At 38.6% G+C, this 21,762-nt stretch overlaps 1 long non-coding RNA gene across 2 annotated transcripts in view; it reads left to right on the top strand.

Moving 5' to 3' along the window:
• LOC148110765 (uncharacterized) overlaps positions 1–21,762 on the top strand; it is a 61,716-nt gene that overhangs the window by 37,670 nt on the left and 2,284 nt on the right. Inside the window, exons 2-3 of one of the 2 annotated variants that reach the window (XR_015725842.1) lie at positions 384–475; positions 18,919–19,020. This is a non-coding gene — a long non-coding RNA (uncharacterized LOC148110765). The remainder of the gene's footprint in view (positions 1–383; positions 476–18,918; positions 19,021–21,762) is intronic. The other variant, XR_015725836.1, reaches the window with a different exon arrangement.

Raw genomic sequence — 21,762 nt, 5'->3', positions numbered from 1 at the left:
CTCTTTATTTAACCACAAGTTCACTGTCTTTATCCATGTTAATTCCCTGAGGTATTCACACAGCATTTGTGTTGACTGCCTTAATTTTGATCTTCTCTAATCATTCCCTTCCAGATGGTAGTTAAAGTTTAATGGTCCCTATAAAAATAGTTCCCTTTCTTCTTTCATCAGTCATGTGTGTTTACTTAGCTAACTGCGGGATGTTCGGAGTGAACACAAAGTGACCACCAACAAAATGAATTCAACAAACACATTGGCTTAATACTTTTCATGGTAGCTAAAGATGTTGCCTGCCATTACCCACTCAGCCATTATCCTTACATTTTATTGTCTTTCCTTTTCTGTTTTTGTTAGTTTTCTTTCCTTTTTATCTCCCTTCTCAGGTTGTTTGATGGAAAGCCACAAGACTGTGAGGCCTGGCAGTCATCAGTATGCAACAATTAAAGTGTGTGGACATGTCCAGCTCCAATAGCATGTAAGTGCTAGATAAATGACATCTGGCATATCTGGAGAGCTTCCCTTGCCACACCCGTAAGATGTGAGTGAGCATGGTTCCTTATGATTCAGATAAAGAAGCTGAGGTAACGCACAGAAGGCCACACAAGAGGCTAGGATAGAAACTTAGCATTCTTTTTTTTTTTTTTTTTTTTTTTTTTTTTACGATTTTATGTTTAAGTAATCTCTACACCCAACTTGAGGCTCGAGCTCACAACCCCAAGACCAAGAGTCGCACATTCCTCCAACTGAGCCAGCTGGGTGCCCTGCACTTGGCATCCTTAAGGAACGAAACAAAAAACCATATAGATAAAACAAATTCATCTCTAAATAAATAGTATGCCCTTTGTGTTTTTTGTGCATCCTACTAACATTCCTGAGCTGGCCGGCTCAGAAATAAGCAACTAAATAAGGATGGATGATATGCCATTTTTTAGACGAGGTAACTGATATCAGTCATGGGACATGACTCTTGCCAGGCCACACACACATCTCTAGGAGGAGCCTGTCACTTAGAGTTACATTAGATTTATTAAAATATGTAGGAGCTATTTAAAAAATAAATAAAACTAACCAAACAAAAGATTAACAGCATTTTTAGAGCAAGCGTTCTGGGTGACTTTATATATACACTCCACTTAAAGCCTATAAAATTTAGGACTCCAGGGCAGCGGTCTGCAAACTCCAGCCTGAAGGCCAAATTCAGCACACTGCCTGTTTTTGTAAATAATGTTTTATGGGAACATAGTCACGCTCACTCTTTTGCATATTGTTTATGACTGCTTTCACACTACAATGGCATTGTTGAGTGGTTTTAACAGAGACTGTATGAACTGCAAAGCCTAAAATATTTACTATGTGGCCTTTACCGAAACACTTTGCCAACCCCTGCTCTAGTTCTTTGAATTATGGCATTCCCTGTTATTTCTACTTGAATAATTAGTTTCTTCTGATGATTCAGAAATGCTATGTGGTGTTATCTTCAAATAATGCTGATTTTAAACAGCATTTCAAATGCAAAAGGATTCTCAAATCATCTATCAAAATGTATGTTAACTGACTATCTTGAAGAGCTAAAAAGTGACAAATGTTCAACAACTTCTTGGTGATCTGAGAAGCAGTTAATAGTCACCGTGCATTCTATCGGTGGTAGCAATCTAGCATCTGAGCAAAACATATCCCAACTATGAATCAAGGAAAAGAAATAAGTGTTAGTATTTGTCCAGTTCTGTAATCTGGAGCAAGGACCATAATCTAGCTGGACTTTTTTTCTTTATCTATGAATCAATGCCATGTATTACATAATCTCTAGCATCCCTGTTAGCACTAATGTCCTCTTGCCCATATTCTACCCAAAAGTGTAATGTATTCTACAAAGTGTAAGTGACCCTCTTCTCCCACTCCTGCACCCTCCAAAAGGAAAAAAAAAGTTTCCAGACTCTCATAGGAGTATAATTAGTCCCAATGTGTTTTTTTTTTATTTTAATTCCAAGATAGTTAACATATAGTGTTATATTTGTTTCAGGTGTACAATATAGTGACTCAACAACTCAATACATTACTCAGGGCTCATCATGATAAGTGCACTCCTTAATCCCCATCACCTGTTCACCCGTCAACTCCCCACCTCCCCGCTGGGACCCATCTGTTTGTTCTCTATAGTTAAGAGTCTATTTCTTGGTTTGTCTCTTTTTTCCTTTTTTCGTTTGTTGTTTTTTTTTTTTAAGATTTTATTTATTCATTCAACAGAGAGAGAGACAGCCAGTGAGAGAGGAAACACAAGTGGGGGAGTGGGAGAGGAAGAAGCAGGCTCCCAGCAGAGCAGGGAGCCCGATGCGGGGCTCGATCCCAGAACCCTGGGATCACGCCCTGAGCTGAAGGCAGACGCTTAACGACTGAGCCACCCAGGCGCCCCTCGTTTGTTTCTTAAATTCCACATATGAGTAAAATCATGCAGTATTTGTCTTTCTCTGACTGACTTTTTTCGCTTAGCATTATACTCTCTTAGGTCCGTCTGTGTTGTTACAAATGGCAGGATTTCATTCTTTTTTACGGCTGAGTAATACTTCACTGTATATATGACTATTGTAAATAATGCTGTGATAAATATAGGGGTGTGTATACCTTTTTGAATTCGTGCTTTCTAATTCTTTGGGTAAATACCCAGTTGTAAAATTACAGGGTCATATAGTGATTCTATTCATAGTTTTTGAGGAACCTCCATACTGTTTTCCAGAGTGGCTACACCCGTTTGCATTCCCACTAACAGTGCATGAGGGTTCCTTTTTCTCCATATCTTTGTCAACACTTATTTCTTGTGTTTTTGATTTTAGCTTTTCTGACAGGTGTGAGGTGGTAGTGTGCTTTTGATGTGCATTTCCCTGATGATGAATGATGTTGGACATCTTTTCATGTGTCTGTTGGCCATCTGTAAGTCTTCTTTGGAGAAATGTCTGTCATGTCTTCTGACCATTTTTTAATTGGATTATTTTGGTGATGAGTTATATAAGTTCTTTATGTATTTTGGATACTAACCCTGTATTGGATGTGTCATTTGCAGATATCTTCTCCCATTCGGTATGATTGTTTTCTTTGCTGTGCAGAAGCTTTTTATTTTTATGTAGTCCCAATAATTTATTTTGCTTGTGTTTCCCTTACCTCAGGAGACGTATCTCGAAAGATGTTGCTACTGCCGCTGTCAAAGAAATTACTGCCTGTGCTCTCTTCTAGGACGTTTATGGTTTCATAATCCATTTTGAGTTTATTCTTGTGTACGGTGTAAGAAAATTGTTGTTTCATTCCTTTGCGGGTAACTCTCCAGTTTTCCCAACACCATTTCTCGAAGAGACTTTTTCCCATTTATATTCTTGTCTTTCTCAGAGATTAATTGACAATTTAATCTGGTTTTACTTCTGGGCTATCCAGTCTTTCCATTGATCTATATGTCTGTTTCTGTGCCAATACCATATTGTTTTGATTAGTACAGTTTTGTAGTATATCTTGCTATAGGGATTGTAATACCTCCAGTTTTGTTCTTCAAGATTGTTTTGGCTATTCAGGGTCTTTCGGGGTTCCATACACATTTTAGGATAGTTTGTTCTAGCTCTGTGAAAAATGCTGTTGGTATTTTGATATATTCTGCATTGAATCTGTAGATTGCTTTGGGTAGTATGGACATTTTAACAATATTTGTTCTTCCAATCCATGAGCATGGAATATCTTTTCATTTGTTTGTGTCATCTGCTATTGCTTACATCAGGGTTTTATAGTTTTCAAAGCATAGGTCTTTCATCAATTTGGTTAAGTTTATTCCTAGGTATTTCATTATTTTGGTGAAATTGTAAATGGGATTGTTTTCTCAATTTTTCTTCCTGCTGATTCATGACTAGCGTATAGAAATGCAATGGATTTCTGTATATTGATTTTATATACTGCAACCTTACTGAATTCATTCATCAGTTCTAGTTGTTTTTTGGTGGAGCCTTTAGGGTTTTCTATATATAGTATCATGTCATCTGCAAATAGTGAAAGTTTTACTTCTTCCTTACCAATTTCAATGCTTGCATTCTTTCTTCTTGGTTTGAATGTTGTGGCTAGGATTTCCAGTATAAAGTTGAATAAAAGTGGTGAGAGTAGACATCCTTATCTTGTTTCTGATCTTAGGAGAAAAACTCTGAGTGAGTATCGTTGAGTATGATATTTGCTCTGAGTGTTTCATATATGGCTTTATTATGTTGAGTGTGTTACCTCTAAATCTACCTCGTTGAGGGTTTTTATCATGAATGGATGTTGTACTTTGCCAAATGCTTTTTCTTCATCTATTGAAATGATCTAATGGTTTTTATACTTTCCCTTGTTGATGTGATGTATCATGTGATTAATTTACAAATACTAAACCACCCTTGTATCCCTGGAATAAATCTCACTTGATTGTAATTAATGATTTTTTAATGTATTGTTGGATTCAGTTTGCTAATATTTTATTGAGGATTTTTTCACATATGTTCATCAGAGATATTGGCCTGTAGTTCTCTTTTTTTGTAGTGTCTTCATCTGGTTTTGATACCAGGGTAATACTGGCCTCATAGAATGAATTTGGAAGCCTTCCTTCCTCTTCTATTTTTTAGAATAGTTCAAAAAGAATAGGTATTAACTCTTCTTTAAATGTTTGGTACAGTTCATCTGTGAAACCATCTGGTCCTATACTCTTGTTTCTTGGGAGTTTTTTTGGTTACTGATTCAATTTACTGCTGGTAATCTGTTTGTTCAAATTTTCTATTTCTTTCTGATTCAGTTTTAGGAGGTAATATGTTTCTGGAGATTTATCCATTTCTTCTAGGTTGTCCAATTTGTTCACATATAATTTTTCATAATATACTTTTACAATCCTTTGTATTTCTGTGGTGTTGGTTATTATTTCTCCCTTTCATTTCTGGTTTTGTTTATTTGAGTCCTCTCTCTTTTTTATGAGTCTGGGTAAAGGTTTATCAATTTTGTTGATTTTTTTGAAGAACCGGCTTTGGTTTTATTTATCTCTTCTATTTTTTTAGTTTCTATTTCCTTTATTTCTACTCTGATCTTATCATTTCCTTCCTTTTACTGATTTGGGGTTTTGTTTCTTCTTTTTCTGGCTCCTTCGGGTGCAAGGTAGGTTAAGTTGTTTATTTGAGAGTTGACTTGCTTCTTGAGGTAGGTCTGTATTGCTATAAACCTCCCTCTTAGAACAATTCTTGCTACATCCCAAAGATTTTGGGCCATTGTGTTTTCATTTTCATGTGTCTCCATGTATTTTTTGATTTCCTCTTTGATTTGTTGGTTGACCCATTCATTGTTTAGTAGTATGTTATTTAAGCTCCATGTATTTGTGCCTTTTTCAGATTTTTTCTTGTGCTTGATTTCTGGTTTCATTACATTGTGGTCAGAAAAGATACATGGTATAACTTAGATCTTTTTTAATTTGTTGAGACTTATTTTGTGGCCTAATATGTGATCTATTCTAGAGCATATTCCACTTGGAAAGAGTATGTATTCTGTTTTAGGATGGAACATTCTGAGTATATCTGCTAGGTCCATTTGATCCCGTGTGTCATTCAAAGCCACTGTTTCCTTGTTGATTTTCTGTTTGGATGATCTGTTCATTGAGGTAATTGGGTGTTAAAGTCCCCTACTATTATTGTATTACTATGGATTACTTCCTTTATGTTTATTATTAACTGCTTTGTGTATTTGGGTGCTCCCATGTTGGGTGCACAAATATTTATAATCATTATATCTTCTTGTTGGATTGTCTCCTTTATGACTATATAGTGTCCTTCTTTGATCTTATTAAAGTCTTTGTTATAAAGTCTATTTTGTCCAATATAAGTATTGCTGTTAAAGCTTTCTTTTCACTTTCACATCCATTTGCATAATAAATGCTTCTCTATCCCTTCACTTTCAATCTGTATGTGTCTTTTTTTTTTTTTAGATTTTTATTTATTTATTTGAGACAGTGTACAAGAGAGAGCATGAGCGGGGGAAGGGGCAGAGGAAAAGGGAGAAACAGATTCCCCGCTGAGCCTGGAGACTGATGTGGGGCTTGACCCTAGGACCCTAAGACCATGACCTGAGCCGAAGTCAGCCACTTAACTGACTGATCCACCCAAGTGTCCCTCAATCTGCATGTGTCTTTGAGTCCAAAATGAATCTCTGTAGTCAGCATGCAAATGGGTCTTGCTTTTTTATCTATTCTAGCACCCTTTTTCTTTTGATTGGAGAGTTTAGTCCATTTACGTTCAAAGAAATTATTGATAATTATGTACTTATTACCATTTTGTTACTTGTTTTATGGTTGTTTTATAGTTCTTCTCTGTTCCTTTCTTCTCTTGCTCTTTTCTCTTACAAGGAATTGGCTTTCTTTAGTGATATATTTGGATTCTTTTTCTTTATTTTTTACATATCTATTACTGGTTTTGGATTTGTGGTTACCATTCGGTTTGTATATAACATCTGCATACAGTAGTCGATATTAAGTTGATGGTCACTTAAGTTGGAACCCATTTGTTACTCCTCTCCCTCCCACATTTTAAGTGTATGGTGTCATACTGTACATCCTTTTCTTTTGTGAGTCCCTCGGCTGATTTTTAGTTAGTGCAATATTTAACATTGGGGTGCATGTGCCCCTTCAGATCACTACCTTTGTGTCTTTGGGGTAAATACCCACTAGTGCAATTGCTGGGTCGTAGGGTGGCTCTATTTTCAACTTTTTGCAGACCCTCCACACTGTTTTCCAGAGTGGCTGCAGCAGCTTGCGTTCCCACCAGCACTGTCGGAGGGCTGTACGTGGGCATCTTCTTTTGCTAGGGTTGTGCTGTTTGACAATGCAGCCACTAGCCACATGTGGGTACTTACATTTAAATTAATTTAAATTAATCAAATAAAATTAAAATTTTAACTTCTCAACCATACTAGCCACGTTTCAAGTGGTCAGTAGCCACACGTGGCCAGTGGCTAGCGTATTGGATGGCATAGCCACATCACAGAAATTTCTAACGGACAATGCTGCTCCTCAGGATCTGTGCAGTAGAGGAATTGCTGAGATGTAAGGTGTGCATGTCCTCTGTTTAACAGATTTTGCCAAAGTGCTTTCCAAGATTCTTAGCTGTAAGCAACAGAAAGCCATTATGGGTATTTAAACAAGGAAAGTATTTTTTAAAGGATGTTAGATAGCTTTCAGAATTTCATGAAGGGCTTAAGAACCAATGTGAAAATAAACTAATATCACACTGTGGAATTGACCTAATGAAGACAATGGTACTCTGCTTGAAGGCACAGGTACTGCCCCCTTTTATTTCCAAAATGACCCATGCCAAATGTTGATGCTGTTTCTTGATCTATAGTCATTGCTGCCTCCAAAAATCATACATAGGTACCATCGCTGCTGCCACCTTAATTTCAGAGTTTCCACTCGGTCCCTACTTTCTAACACCATCTTCAAAGTGTGGGGTTGATGCATCTCTTTGGCAGACTAGCTCAAACACCTGCATCCCATCTTTACAGAAGGCTAAGAAGGCAAGTGTCTTACAATTTTCCACCTCTGGGAGACATGCAAATTTTCAGACTTACTAGTACCCAATTGTTCTCCAAAGTGGATATAAAATGTTTAAGCCCTACCATAGCAAAGGACAAGTTTCCATTTCTCCATGTAGTTTTCAACGTGTGGCATCGTCTAGCATTTTAATGTTTGCCAGTCTAATGGTAGTGCAAAGATATCTCAATGTGGCTTTAATTTGCACTCTCTTAATTAATAGTAAAGTTGAGAACTAAAAAGAAGGTGAGGGAGGAAGAAGATGAAGAGGAAAGGAGATATACTCTAAGTATAGAGTTTGCCTATTGCCCCATTCTTAAATAATTTGTTTCTAATTCACAAACAAGAATCTTATCCAAAAGTTCCGAACCAAAAACACTTGAACCTGAGCGATGATAGACTCCGGTTCGCAAGTCAACCTGCAGATGCTAATTTTTTTTTAAAGATTTTTTTTTTTTATTTGTTAGAGAGAGAGAAAAAAAACAAGCAGGCGGAGCGGCAGGCAGAGGGGGAGGCAGGCTCCCTGCTGACCAAGGAGCCTGATGTGAGACTCCATCCCAGGACCCTGGAATCATGACCAACTGAGCTACCCAGGTGTCCCAGATGCCCAGCTTTAAATGAGTCTGCCCAACTATCTCTTATGGAACCTATTATAACACTTGTGTTCAAATGGGGACTATTCCTGTTGGGTATTACAAGATACAAAAAGGTTACACAATTGCATGATTTTGTCTAACTTTATGATGACATTTATGTGATTGCTTCCTGGCAGTGACCAAGGCCAGCGTCCCTCTGATAAATTAATTTCACTTTATACCCTCCTTAATCATTCTCTTCAGAGGCTCATGTACTTCGGAATTTACTTGTATTAATTCACCTCAATAAAAAAATCTTTCCTTTTTCTTTAGTTTCACATTTATTGTGCTTCTTAAAGTTAATTTTATCATCAGAACTTCTGAAATTACCAAAGTACAACGATGAATGTCAGTGTGTCAAGGGTTTTTAAATGAATTCTGACAAGACAGAAAAGGTCAAAGCAGATTTCTTCAACATGTTCAAATGTGGTCCTGATTATAAAGATTTTTACAAAGAGTATTTAGGTTATTCCTTAAAATGACTACAGTATTCTGCTATACTTGATGGATTAAATTTTGTCTGGAACACTCCTCTCTCTCTCGGGCCCCCAACTTCTGCCTTGTTCACTGGGTTTAGATGTCATCGTTGGCAAGAAGTGTTTCCAGGTCCCCCAACATATAGCCAGTTGCCCCTTCTAACATCCTGTCCATACTCAGTGGTTACCTCCATTATTGAATTTTTACACTGTATTGTAATTGGCTGTTAATTTGTACATCTCTACTCCTCTTCCCTAAAAGACCAGCTTCCTGGGGCAAAGACTGAAGCTAAAATGTTCCAGAGACTAGCACAGTACCTACCAAAAAGTATCTGCTATGCATTTATTAAATTAAGGGACATTCTTCAAAACCATTGCCCAAAAAGCATCATGGTCATGAAAGACTGAGACACTGTCCCAGAGTAGAAGAGATTAAGAAGGCATGACTCTGATCCTATATTGGTTCCTAGACCAGAAAAGTAACATTATTGGGACAAATGGTAAAATTTGAGTAAGGTTGGTAGGTTAGGGGCGCCTGGGTGGCTCAGTCGGTTAAGTGTCCCACTCTTGATTTCAGCTCAGGTCATGACCACAAGGTCATGGGATTGAGCCCCATGTCAAGCTGTGTGTCTGGCTCCATGCTCAGCAGGAGCTGTGTGTCTGGCTCCATTCTCTCCTTCTCCCTCTCCCTCTGCCTTTCGGCCCCACCCCTGCTCCCACATGTGCACGCGCGCTCTCTCTCAAAACTAAATAAATAATTCTTTAAAAAAAAAACCAAGAAGGTTGGTAGGTTAGTTAATAGTATCATATAAACATTAATTTCTTGGTTTTGACCATTGTATTGTGGCTTCGTAAGATGTTACTATTTGGGAAGCTGGGTGAAGGGCATATGAGAAGTCTTTGAATGATTTTTGTGATCTTTTTTGTAAGCTGAAATTATCTCAAAGTGGAAAGTTGAATTTTTAATAGGAAAAAAACATGAATATGTTGACTTACGGATAAAAAGGGAGAGAGGGACTGGGGAGAGGAGGAGGAAAAGGGAATGAAAGCTAAAAGCTAGCTGGCTTTTGGACGTATAGATAGGGTAATAAAAGAATATATTTGAGAGCTTTTATAACCATAGGTGCCTCGAATGCCATGTTATACTACATTCTTAGCAGTCTAATTAGCAGATGTTGTTCATGACCACAACCTATGTGATCCTTTCTTTACTGTTTATTCTGAGCTTTGTTCCATATGCTTTCAAATTATTCAATTGGATTTAGCAAGCACTGAGTGTCTGCTATGTGCCAGGCACAATGACAAGCACTGAGGATAGATACGTTGTGGTAAGATGCCCATGTTTCTCATCCTCAGAGAAAAACACAATCTACAAGGGAAATAGAAGCAAAAAGAAAACGAAGTGGCCGCACAGTGAGAAATGTACAACCGTTCCCAAAGGACTAAATCAAGAGGCAACACCATGAGGGTATTATGCTAAGCAAAATAAGTCAGACAACTACTGTATGATCTCACTTACATGTGGAATCTAAAACTAACAATCTCATACATACAGAGAACAGATTGGTGGTTGCCAGATGCAGAGCGTAGGGAGGTGGGCAAAATGGGGGAAGGCAGTCAAAAGGTACAAACTCCAGTTATAAAATAAATAACTCCTGGGGGTGCAATATACAGCATGGTTACTATAGTTAATAAAACCATACTGTATATTTGAAAGTTACTAAGAGGGGCGCCTAGGTGGCTCAGTCAGTTGATTTTGTCTTGATTTTGGCTCCGGTCATGAAGTCAGGGTCATGGGATTGAGCCCCAAGTCGAGCTGCGTTTCTGGCTCCATGCTCAGCAGGGAGTCTGCTTGAGATTCTCTCTCTCCCTCTCCCTCTACTCATGTGTGCACACATGCACTCTCTCTCCCACTCTAAAATAAACAAATAAATCTTTTTTAAAAAGTTACTAAGAGAGGGGCGCCTGGGTGGCACAGCGGTTAAGCGTCTGCCTTCAGCTCAGGGCGTGATCCCGGCATTATGGGATCGAGCCCCACATCAGGCTCCTCCGCTATGAGCCTGCTTCTTCCTCTCCCACTCCCCCTGCTTGTGTTCCCTCTCTCGCTGGCTGTCTCTATCTCTGTCGAATAAATAAATAAAATCTTTTAAAAAAAAAAGTTACTAAGAGAGTTTATCTTCTTTATTCTTTAAGTTTTTACTTAAATTACAATTAGTTAACATGCAGTGTAATGTTAGTTTTGGGTGTACAATATAGTGATTCATCATTTCCATATAACAGCCGGTGCTCATCACAACAAGAGTGTTCCTTAATCCCCATCACCTTTTTCATTCCCCTACCCCCTCCCCTCTGGTAACCATCCATTTGTTCTCTATAGTTAAGAGTCCTTTTCTTGGATTACCTCTTCTCTCTCTCTCTCTTTCTCTTTCCCTTTGCTCATTTGTTTTGTTTCTTAAATTCCACATATGAGTGAATCATATGGTATTGGTCTTTCTCTGACTTATTTCACTTAGCAGGATATTAAGAGAGTAGATCTTAAAATTTGTCAGCATAAGAAAAAAAATATGTAACCATAGATGGTGATGGATGTTAACTAGACTTTGTGATCATTTCATAACATATACAAATACTGAATCATTATGTCGTACACCTGAAGCTAATATAATGTTATATGTCGATCATATATTAATTAAAAACAAGAAGAGGGAATACAGAGAAGTGCTTGCTTTCCTGGGAGGACAGATGCTTCACAGAAGAGGGGATGCACAAGCTGGGTTTTGAAAAATAAATAGGGATTTGCCAGTAGATAAAATTGGAAAGAACATTCTAGGCACAGCATGCATGAGATCTCAGACTCAGCAAAGTGAGTTCAGCACAGCTAAAATGAAAAGCACCCATAGAACACATTCTTTTTTAGTAGCTTTATTAGGATATAATTCACATATCATAAAATTCACCCATTTAAAGGGTACACTTGAGTGGGTTTTAGTATAGTCACAAAGTTGTACAATCATCATCACTATCTAATTTTAGAACATTTCGTCAGCCTTTAATGAAACACCATATCCCTTAGCAGTCACTCCCCATTCCCCACCCCCAGCCCTAAGCAACTATTAATCTACTTTCTGCCTCCACGGATTTGCCTCTTCTGGCCATTTCATATTAAAGGAATCATACGGTCTTTCGTGATTCTTTCATTTGGCCTAATGTTTTCAGGGTTCACCCATTTTGTAGCATGGCTCAGTACTTCATTCCTTTTCATTGCCAAATGACATTCCAGTATATGGATACATCGTGTTTTGTTAATCCAATCCACAGTTGATGGACATTTGGATTATTCCCACTTTTTGGCTATTATTAAGGATGCTGCTAATAGACATTCATGTCCAAGTTTTTATGTGGACATAGGTTTTCATACATACTTAGAAGCAGAATCACTGTGTTAAATGGTAACTCTATATGGTTACTTTTTGAAGAACTGTAAACTGTCTGCTACAGTGTTTGCTCCATTTTACATTTCCACTAGCGATATCTGAGGGTTCTAATTTCTTCCCAACTGCACAACACTTGTTATTGTCCATCTTTTTTATCATAGCCGTCCTAGTGGGAGCGAGTAGTATATTTGCTTTCTGGGGCTGCTGCAACAAATTACCAGAAACCGAGTGATCGAAAATAACATATATTCATTCTTTCGCAGTTTTGGGAGGTAGAAGTCTGAAATCAAAATGTCAGCAAGGTCATGCTTTCTCTAAAAGCTTTAAGGAAAAGCTATTCCATACCCTTCTCTTGGTTTCTTGTGTTACCAGCCAGCCTTAGCATTACTTGACTTATAGATGCATCACTTCAATCTCTGGCTCTGTCATCACGTGAAAGTTTCCACTGTATCTGTGTCTCCCCTCCAGTCTTATTGGGACCTACCGTAATCCAGTCTGACCTCATTCTGACTTGACTACAACTGCAAAGACTCTATTTCCAGATAAAGTCATATTTCCAGGTACCAGGGTTAAGACTTCAACACATCTTTTTGGGGGACACAGTTCAACCCACAACAAGTGATATCTCATTGTGGTTTGGATTCACATTGCCCTGATGGCTAATGATATTTTGTATCTTTCCATGTGCTTATTGGCCATTTGTATATCTTCTTTGGAGAAATTTCTGTTCAAATCCTTTGCCAGTTCTTAACTGAACTATTTGTCTTTTTATTCTTGAGTTGTGAAACTTCTTTATATATTCTGGACCCTTATCAGATATATAATTTGCAAATATGTTCTTCCACTCTGTGGGCTCTTTTCACTTTTTGATAGTGCCCTTTGAAACACGAAAGTTTTTAACTTTGTTGAAGTCCAATTTATCTATTTTTTCTTTTGTTCCTTGGGCCCTGGTGTAATAGCTAAGAAACTGTTGACTAATTCAAAGTCATGAAGATTTACGACTATGTTTTCTTCTAAGAGTTTTATAATTTTATTGCTTACATTTAGGGTTTTTATCTAATTAGAGTTAAATTGTGTGTATGGCATGAGATACGCTTCCAAATTCATTCTTTTGCATGTGAATATCCAGTTGTCCCAGCACCATGTGTTGAAAATAATATTCTTCTCCACTGAATTGTCTGGACACCCTTGCCAAAACATGAATTGACCATAAATATACAAATTTGTTTCTGGATTCTCAATTCTACTCCATTGATCTATATATTTATCCTTATGTTGGCAATACACTGGCTTGATTGCTATAGCTTTGAAATCAGGAAGTGTGAATTGCCCAATTTTATTCCTGTTTTTAAAAATTACTTTGGTTATTCTGAGTCTCTTTCATTTTCATATATATCTTAGGATCAGATTGTCAGTTACTGCAAAAAGTTGGCTGGAATTTTTATAGGGATTGTGTCGAAACTGGAGATTAATTTGGCGAGTATTATCATCTTAACAATACTAAGTCTTCCAATCCATGTGCATGGATGTCTTCCTATCTATTGAAATATTTTTTCATTTCTTTCAACAATATTTTGTGGTTTGCAATATGCAAATTTGACATTTGTTTTGTTAAACTTATTTTAAGTATTTTATTTTTTGATGCCATTAAAAATGAAAATGTTTTCTTAATTTCATTTTTGGATTGTTCATTGCTAGTATATGAAATAAAATTGATTTGTATATTAATCTCGTGTCTTGCAACTTGCTGAATTCATTTGTTGGGTCTATTAGCCTTTTAGTGAATCCCATAGGATTTTCTATAGATGAGATCGTACTGCCTGCAAGTTAAGATATTTTTACCTCTTCCTTTCCAGACTGGATGTCTTTTATTTCTTAATAAAATAATCGAATTGCCTTAGGTAGAGTTTCTATTGCAATGTTAAGTAGAAGTGGAGAGAGTAGATATCTTTGTCTTGTTTCTGCTCTTAGGGGGAGAGCACTCAGTCTTTCACCAAGTATGACATAATTGTGGATTTTTCGTAGATTCCGTTTAACAGGTTGAGGAAGTTTTCTTCTATTCTTAGTTGGTTGATTGTTTTTGTCATGAAAGGTTGTCAAATTTTGTCAAATGCTTTTTTATGACTATTGAGGTAGTCTTCTGGGTTTTGTCCTTTATTCTATTAATGAAGTATATTATATTCATTGATTTTTTTTATATGTTAAGCCAAACTTGCATCCTTGGGGTGAAACCATCAAACACGGTGACCCCACCCCCTAATCTGCCAAGAGGAGGAAGAATCAGATCCAAACTGGGCCTATCAGGGTCTTGCCTCCTGGAATTGGAATCTTAAACAGTGAAATTCAAAGCAGTGAGGGCTGGCCTGCACTTATGCCATGTCCCAAAGAAACTGTCCTCTTACCCAAAACCCAGAGCTGCCCCAGTTTTTATCCAACCAGAACCAGCACAGGACTAGAGAGAAAGAAGTGAGGCACTCCCCTGGAGTATAAAATTTAAGACTAAATTTTAAGTCTAAAAGACTCAGTGATCTATTTTTAACTTTTTGAGGAACCTCTACACTGTTTTCCAGAGGGCTGCACCAGCTTGCATTCTCACCAACAGTGCATGAAAGTTCCCTTTTCTCAACATCCTCACCAACACCTGTTATTTCTTATGTTGTTGATTTTAGACATTCTGACAGGTGTGAGGTGATATCTCATTGTGGTTTTGATTGGCATTTCCCTGATGATGAGAGATGTTGAGCATCTTTTCATGCATCTGTTGGCCGTCTGTATGTCTTCTTTGGAAAAATGTCCATTCATGTCTTCTGACCATTTTTTAATTGGATTGTTTGTCTTTTGGGTGTCGAGTTGTATAAGTTCTTTATATTTTTTGAATACTAACCATTTATCAGATATGTCATTTGTAAAATCTTCTCCCATTCAGTAGGTTGCCTTTTGGTTTTGTTGATTATTTCCTTCATTGTGCAGAAGCTTTTTATTTTGATGTAGTCCCAGTAGTTTATTTTTGCTTTTGTTTCCATTGCCTCAGGAGACATATCTAGAAAGATGTTGCTACAGCTAGTGTCAAAGAAATTACTGTGTTTTCTCCTCTAGGATTTCTATGGTTTCCTGTCTCATATTTAGGTCTTTAATCCTTTTGAATTTATTTTTGTGTGTGGTATAAGAAAGTGGTCCAGTTTCGTTCTTTTGCACGTGGCTATCCAGTTTTCCCAGCACCATTTGTTTAACAGACTGTCTTTTCCCCCTGGATATTCTTTCCTGCTTTGTCAAAGACTGGTTGACCATCTAGTTGTGGGTTCATTTCTGGGGTTTCTATTCTGTTCTCTATGTGTTTAGTTTTGTGCCAGTACCATACTGTTTTGATCACTATAGCTTTGTAATATAACATCAAATCTGGAAATGTGATGCCTCCAGCTTTGCTTTGCTTTTTCAAGATTGCTTTGGCTATTCGAGGTCTTTTGTGGTTCCATACAAATTTTAGGATTGTTTGTTCTAGCTCTGTGAAAATGCTGTTGGCGTTTTTATAAGGATTGCATTAAATGTGTAGATTGCTTTGGGTAGTATGGACATTTTAACCATATCTGTTCTTCCAATCCATGGGCCTGGAATGTCTTTCCATTTCTTGGCATCATCTTCAATTTCTTTCATCAGTATTTTGTTGTTATTGTTGTTTGTTTGTTTATTTTTTAAGTAGGCTCCATGCCCAGCATTGGGCCCAAGGTGGGGCTTGAACTCACAATCCTGAAATCAAAGACCTGAACTGAGACCAAGAGTCAGACGCTTAACTGACTTAGCCGCCCAGGTGCTCCTCATCAGTGTTTTACAGTTTTCAGAGTACACATTTTTCACCCCTTTAGTTAAGTTAATTCCTAGGTATCTTATTGGTTTTCGTGCAATTATAAATGGGATTTATTCCTTAATTTTCCTTCTGCTGCTCCTTATTAGTGTATAGAAATGCAACAGATTTCTGTACGTTGATTTTGTATCGGGGGACTTCACTGAATTCGTTTATCAGTTCTAGCAGTGTTTTGATGGAATTTTTTGGTCTTTCTATATAGAGTATCATGTGGTATTTACATACAATGGAGTATTATTCAGCCATAAAAAAAGAATGAAATCTTGCCATTCGCAATAACATGGATGGAGCTAGAGAGTGTCATGCTAAGTGAAATAAGTCAGAGAAAGACATATGGAAAACCATAAACCATACCATATGATCTCACCCATATGTGGAATTTACAAAACAAAGCAAATGAGCAAAGGGAGGGAGAGAGAAAGAGAGAGAGAGGCAATCCAAGAAACAGACTCTTAACTATGGACTTTTTGTATACAAGGCGGATTTATTCAGATAATTAGAGATTGTTCCAAAGGAATGTTTTTTAAGGTTGTGGGGGATAGTAATTTAGTCTATGAACTGCATACTACCCTGAGAAGAGTATGAAAAGTATATCTAGCACGCTGATTTCCTACTCATAAAACTCATGTGCAGATGATTCACAAGTTTTGAATAGATTGTCTTCCCAAGCTCTTTGCCCATTTCTGAGCTGTGTGCTCGACTCGGATCATATTTTCTCAAAGTAATGATGTTGTACATGCTAGATGAGTCCGTAGGCTCATTCCCCAAATCCTATTTGAATATGGCCATAAATCCAACCTTGAAGATAAAAAGGAATAAAAAATGTCTTGAAAAATCATTATTACTAATAAAGTAACAATTATAAAAATTTTTCTTTAATTTAATCTAATTTTTAAAAAACTTGCCTTAAAGAGAAAGTACTTGTATACAGAAGTTGGAGAAACGGTCGATGTGAAATTTCTGTGGAAATTGTGAAGGAGACTTCTAGACACTTTCAAGGGCTTTGGAGGCTAATGAGGCATGTTAGCTGATTCTCTCTCATTTCTGAATTCACTTTTACCTGTGACTTTCCTCATCCAACTAAGTGGGGATAACTGATAAAAATGGTTTTCCACAGTCACAATTCATTATCTAGCTTTGCTTTATATCTTACAGCCAGATGTTCTTTTCCCTGGAATGTGGGGTACATAACGCTTCATACCCCGACTCCCCTTTCAAGCCCACTTAACCCGATATAAAATCCAACCATAGTAAATAGAGAGGGCTGTCTCTTCTCATGTTTCCTTGCCCACTCATTCTCCCAGCCATAAGCTCCCATGTCCAATCCCAGCATAATCAGTATGCTTTCTTAAAAGAAAATAATGTTTTTGCAGGTCTTGTAAATCAATGAGTTTTTTTCTCATGGGTCAATGGATTTCTTTCTTACTGTTTTACTTTTTATTTATTTATTTTAAAAAGCTCAAACAAGGCCTGTCTGGATGGCTCAGTTGGTTAAGCGTCTGCCTTCGGCTCAGGTCATGATCGCAGAGTCCCAGGATGGAGCCCCGCATCGGTCTCCCTGCTGAGCAGAGAGCCTGCTTCTCCCTCTGCCCCTCACTCCACTCGTGCTCTCTCTCTCTCACTCTCTCTGTCTCAAATAAGAAATAAAATCTTTAAAAAAAGAAGCTCAAACAATTTTTAAACTAAAAACCAATGTTCTAACCTGAAAGTGCTCAAAGATCTCATAGCCCAGGTTTTATGATGGGACAAATAAAATAACATATACACTTAGATTTATAATCAATGAAATTGATTTATAATGTAATTAGAATTCTGTAGCAGAAACTTCCCCAGTACCAATCTAACTTTGTAATAGGACTCGTCTATATTTTAAAAATCAAATCAGATACTTCAGAAAACTGGTGATAAAGCGGGGGGGGGGTGGCGGAGGGAACCAAGCTCAGAAATAAGAGTGAAAACCTAAAGAAAAATAAAGAAAAAAAAAACACCTAAAAATAAATAAATTTAAAACTCTAAATAAAGAAAAATTTAAATAAATAAATATAAAGACAGCCCAAAACAGATCATGACATCTACAACAAATAAATGCAGCAGATCCACATCTTCCTGTTGTAAAGCGCTGCACACGAAGAGTCCTTAGGAATGGCTTCCAGCTCACCGAAGAGAGAGAGCCTCGCTACAAGCCAAATTACAGCGCTAAGGCAGATTGAGGGAGAAACATAATCAACCATTTGTTGATTATTTATTTTTTAATCATGTCCTCAAGCACCTACAGATGTAAGGAAGCATGTGGCCTCAGGCTGGAGCTGTTTGCAAACAGCAGGATTGCCTGGCCCAAGAAATGGCACTTGCTGTGTGATGAAAGCTGCCCCCTCCACAACCGTGTTTGGTTAGCACCTATGCCCTGCGGAAACTGGCATAGCACACTCTCCGCGGGCATGCTGCCAGCCTAACAGATGGGCACGAATGTAACCCTGCCAAAGCCCCAGTGCGTGCAGTGAGCTCACAACTGTGGTTAGATTCCTTTCCAAGGATGTTGCATCTACTTAAGCTGCCCAGCCAAAAATTTACGGTTTACAGGTCTTCAGATGGCATTAATGAATATGTAAATTAATTTTCCAAACTAGCAGTTCTCAAAGTGTGGTTCCCTGGACCAGCAGCACTGGCCCCCTTTTGGCCGACTCCTGGAAATTCAAGTTCTCAGGCCCCACCCCAGGCTTGTTGAATCAGAAACTCTGGGGCGGAGCCCAGCAATCTGGGGTTTAACAAGCGCTCCAGGGGATTCTAATGCCCAACTCAGGTTTGAGAACCACTGCTCTAAACCATGTTCTCAGTGTTTGAATTACTTGAGATATTTTTAAAAATACTGATGCCTATGCCTTAGGCCCAGAGATTCTGATTTAATTGGGATAGGGTGCAGCCGGGGCCTCAAGAGTTTTTAAATCTCCCCCAGGTGATTCTAACGTGCAGCATAGTTTGAGAAGAGCTGTTCTAACTACTCAGAATACTTCACACAAGCTTTGAGGAGAAGTACTTCAGGCCTTCACAAACACAGGTAAGTCTTTATTGAAAGAACATTCATATAGATCTTTGCTGAAATAATTCTTTGATTGGTCCATCACTTTATTTGAAGCCCCTAGATAAGATGAAGTTTATGTAACCTGTGGTTTTAGGCAAAGTCCTATGTGCTGTGAATCACTTTCAAGATGCCGTGCCCTCACAGCACCATATTTAAGTTTGCCCCGGATTTCAGATTTCAGTGCGCTCTTTCAATCTCGTTGACCTTGACATCTTCTAATGAATGTAGTCTCTCAAAACTCTTCTACTGGTACCTCACACCTCTGTGTCTCTCAAATACTGAAACCTCACCTTCTTCCCATCTGGGAAGAGATCTGATATCCAAAAATGTAAGCTGCAGTCTAACTTGAGCTAAAAAAAAAAAAAAAAAAAAGCTCCTTTAAGCTTCAACCCTACCCAGCACATTTGTCATAGTATAGGTATTTGACTTAGAAGTCAAGAGTAGAAAAACTTGAACTATCCACCAATTGTTGTGCTTTCACTCCCTGTTTCACATGAGGGCGCACACAGACATGATCGTATTTGCACATCCCAGCACAGCGAATGGGAGAGGCTGCTGACTACCTGTCCACTCTGAGGGCGAGAGATCAGGATCTCACACACACCAAATTCACTGTTGGGAAGCTCTGAACTGATGACAATTCAGGGTCATGGATAAAATCTTAATATAATTTGTGGAAAATGAGACAAATATTTGGTTTCCCTTCAATTTTTCAGCAACTCATCTATTGTAAGATGATGATGGCCCTTTAGACTACTATTGACTTTGCTGAGGTCCAACTTAACACTGAAAAGAAACAAAGGGAGGTGATTCGTTGAGAGCGCTCAGCTTCCTGTGGTGGCATCTCAGTTCTGCCTCCTACCAGCTGTGAGACCTGGGCCAGTTACTCAATCATGTACTTCAGTTTCCCTACTCATCAAATGGAGAAATGATAGTTCCTATCTCCTAGGGTGATTGTGAAAATTAAATGGGCTAATGTATGAAAGCCCAGTTTAAGCTGCGATTAAATGGTCACTATTCTTATTAACAGTGGTTACATGTAATAATAATGTTGTGTGGACCTACTACTAGCCCTCAGCCTCATCTTCCTTGCCTCGGTCTCTCCTGGCTCCAACAGATGAGATGGACCTAGTGAAGGAGTGGCCATTCAACCATTCTAGCAGATGAACACAACAGGGCACAACAAATCCGAGGACATGGCGAGGCATGCTTTGCCCTCAGAGAACAAGGTTCCAGGCTGAGTTCAGCACAAAGCCCCTGGGTCCTGGGCTGGTATTCTGACTTGGTGTTTCTTAATTCGGGTGTCTCAATAAGCTAGGAGATGTTTGGAAATGTTTGGAAACACTTCTGGCTATACACAGCTCAAGAATGCTACTAGCATTTAGCCAGTGTTGGTACATTTCCTCAAAAGAATGGAAATCAAAATGGCAATAGCACCCACATTGAGAACAAAGTCAGAACAGGACCAGGTAGGCCCCAGTGTGATGACTGGGGCATAAGGCAGGTCACCAGAAGAGAGACATAAGAACAAGAACTAAGAATGAGCACCAAAGTAAAACTGAGGCCCATGGCAAGGTTGTTTATAAAGGAGTACCCTTCAGATGAACATCTGTGGAGGGAAGGGGACTATCTCCATCTGTTTGGGCTGCTACAACGAAACACCACCAACGGGGGGCTTATAAACAAAAGAAATTCTTTCTCACAGTCCTGGAGTCTCGCAGTCCAAGATCAAGGCACCAGCACGGTCACCTTTTCTGGTGAGGAACCTCTTCTTGCTTCATACCTGGCACCTTGTTGCTGTGTCCTTACATGGTGGAAGGGGCGAGGGAGCTCTGTGGGATCTCTTTTATAAGGCCACTGTTCCCATTCATGATGCCTTCACCCTCATGACCTAGTCACCTCCCAAATACCCCCTTACCAATACCATCACCTTTGGGGGTTAGGATTTAAATATATGAATTTGGGGGAGACACAAACATTCAGAACATACCTGAGACAGAAGCAAAACTGGGCAGAAATGAAGATATCTCAGCTGACTCTATGAAAGTGCTGGAGCTAGAATGGTCCTTCAGAGTTGACTCAAGTTGAGCTGAGATGTCAGTGTCTTTATATTCCCCATTAATCAATCACTGGACATGGCTGCCCTGAAAAGGGTATAACCTTGGGCAAGGCCATCTCCTTGTTACATAATTGCTGCAGGGGCTGACAACTGAAGGCTGTTTGCTGACAACACTTCTAATGGCTGGGCTAATAAGTTCCATTAAAGGATCTGAACGGTTCCATTAAAAGAGGATCTGAAGGGATACACAAAGTATGTAGAATAACATAGAATCCCAGTGGTAAGTGCCACAGCACTCTCTTCCGGGACACCTTTCAGCATGAGTTCCCTGACCAAACATAACAGGCTCACATTCAGAGTTCAGCTGATGGTCTCTGAAATAGGGAAGTTGCATTTTTTTCAGGACAATGCCCACTTAGCCTTACTTGGAATGATCCGAAAGAGGGGATTGGTCAATAAAGCCATGGAACTTTTCCAGACTCTGCAGCAAAACACTGGTTGTCACATTCTCTGTTGCATGCTCAAGCCCAGAGTTGGGAAGTTAATATGTTCAACCTTCAGGCTTAGCTCCACCCCATTGGCACGCTAAAGAGAACCTAACATGGCTACGTTTAGGTGCTGCCTCTCCTCTCCCCAATCCTGCCTAAAAGGGACAAACG

Source organism: Ursus americanus, chromosome 1 (assembly GCF_024610735.1).
Source record: "Ursus americanus isolate L20-20 chromosome 1, mUrsAme1.1.p, whole genome shotgun sequence".
In the NCBI taxonomy this organism is placed as follows: domain Eukaryota; kingdom Metazoa; phylum Chordata; class Mammalia; order Carnivora; family Ursidae; genus Ursus; species Ursus americanus.
Note: the sequence above shows the minus strand (reverse complement) of the source record. Positions and strands in the feature narration are given on the sequence as shown.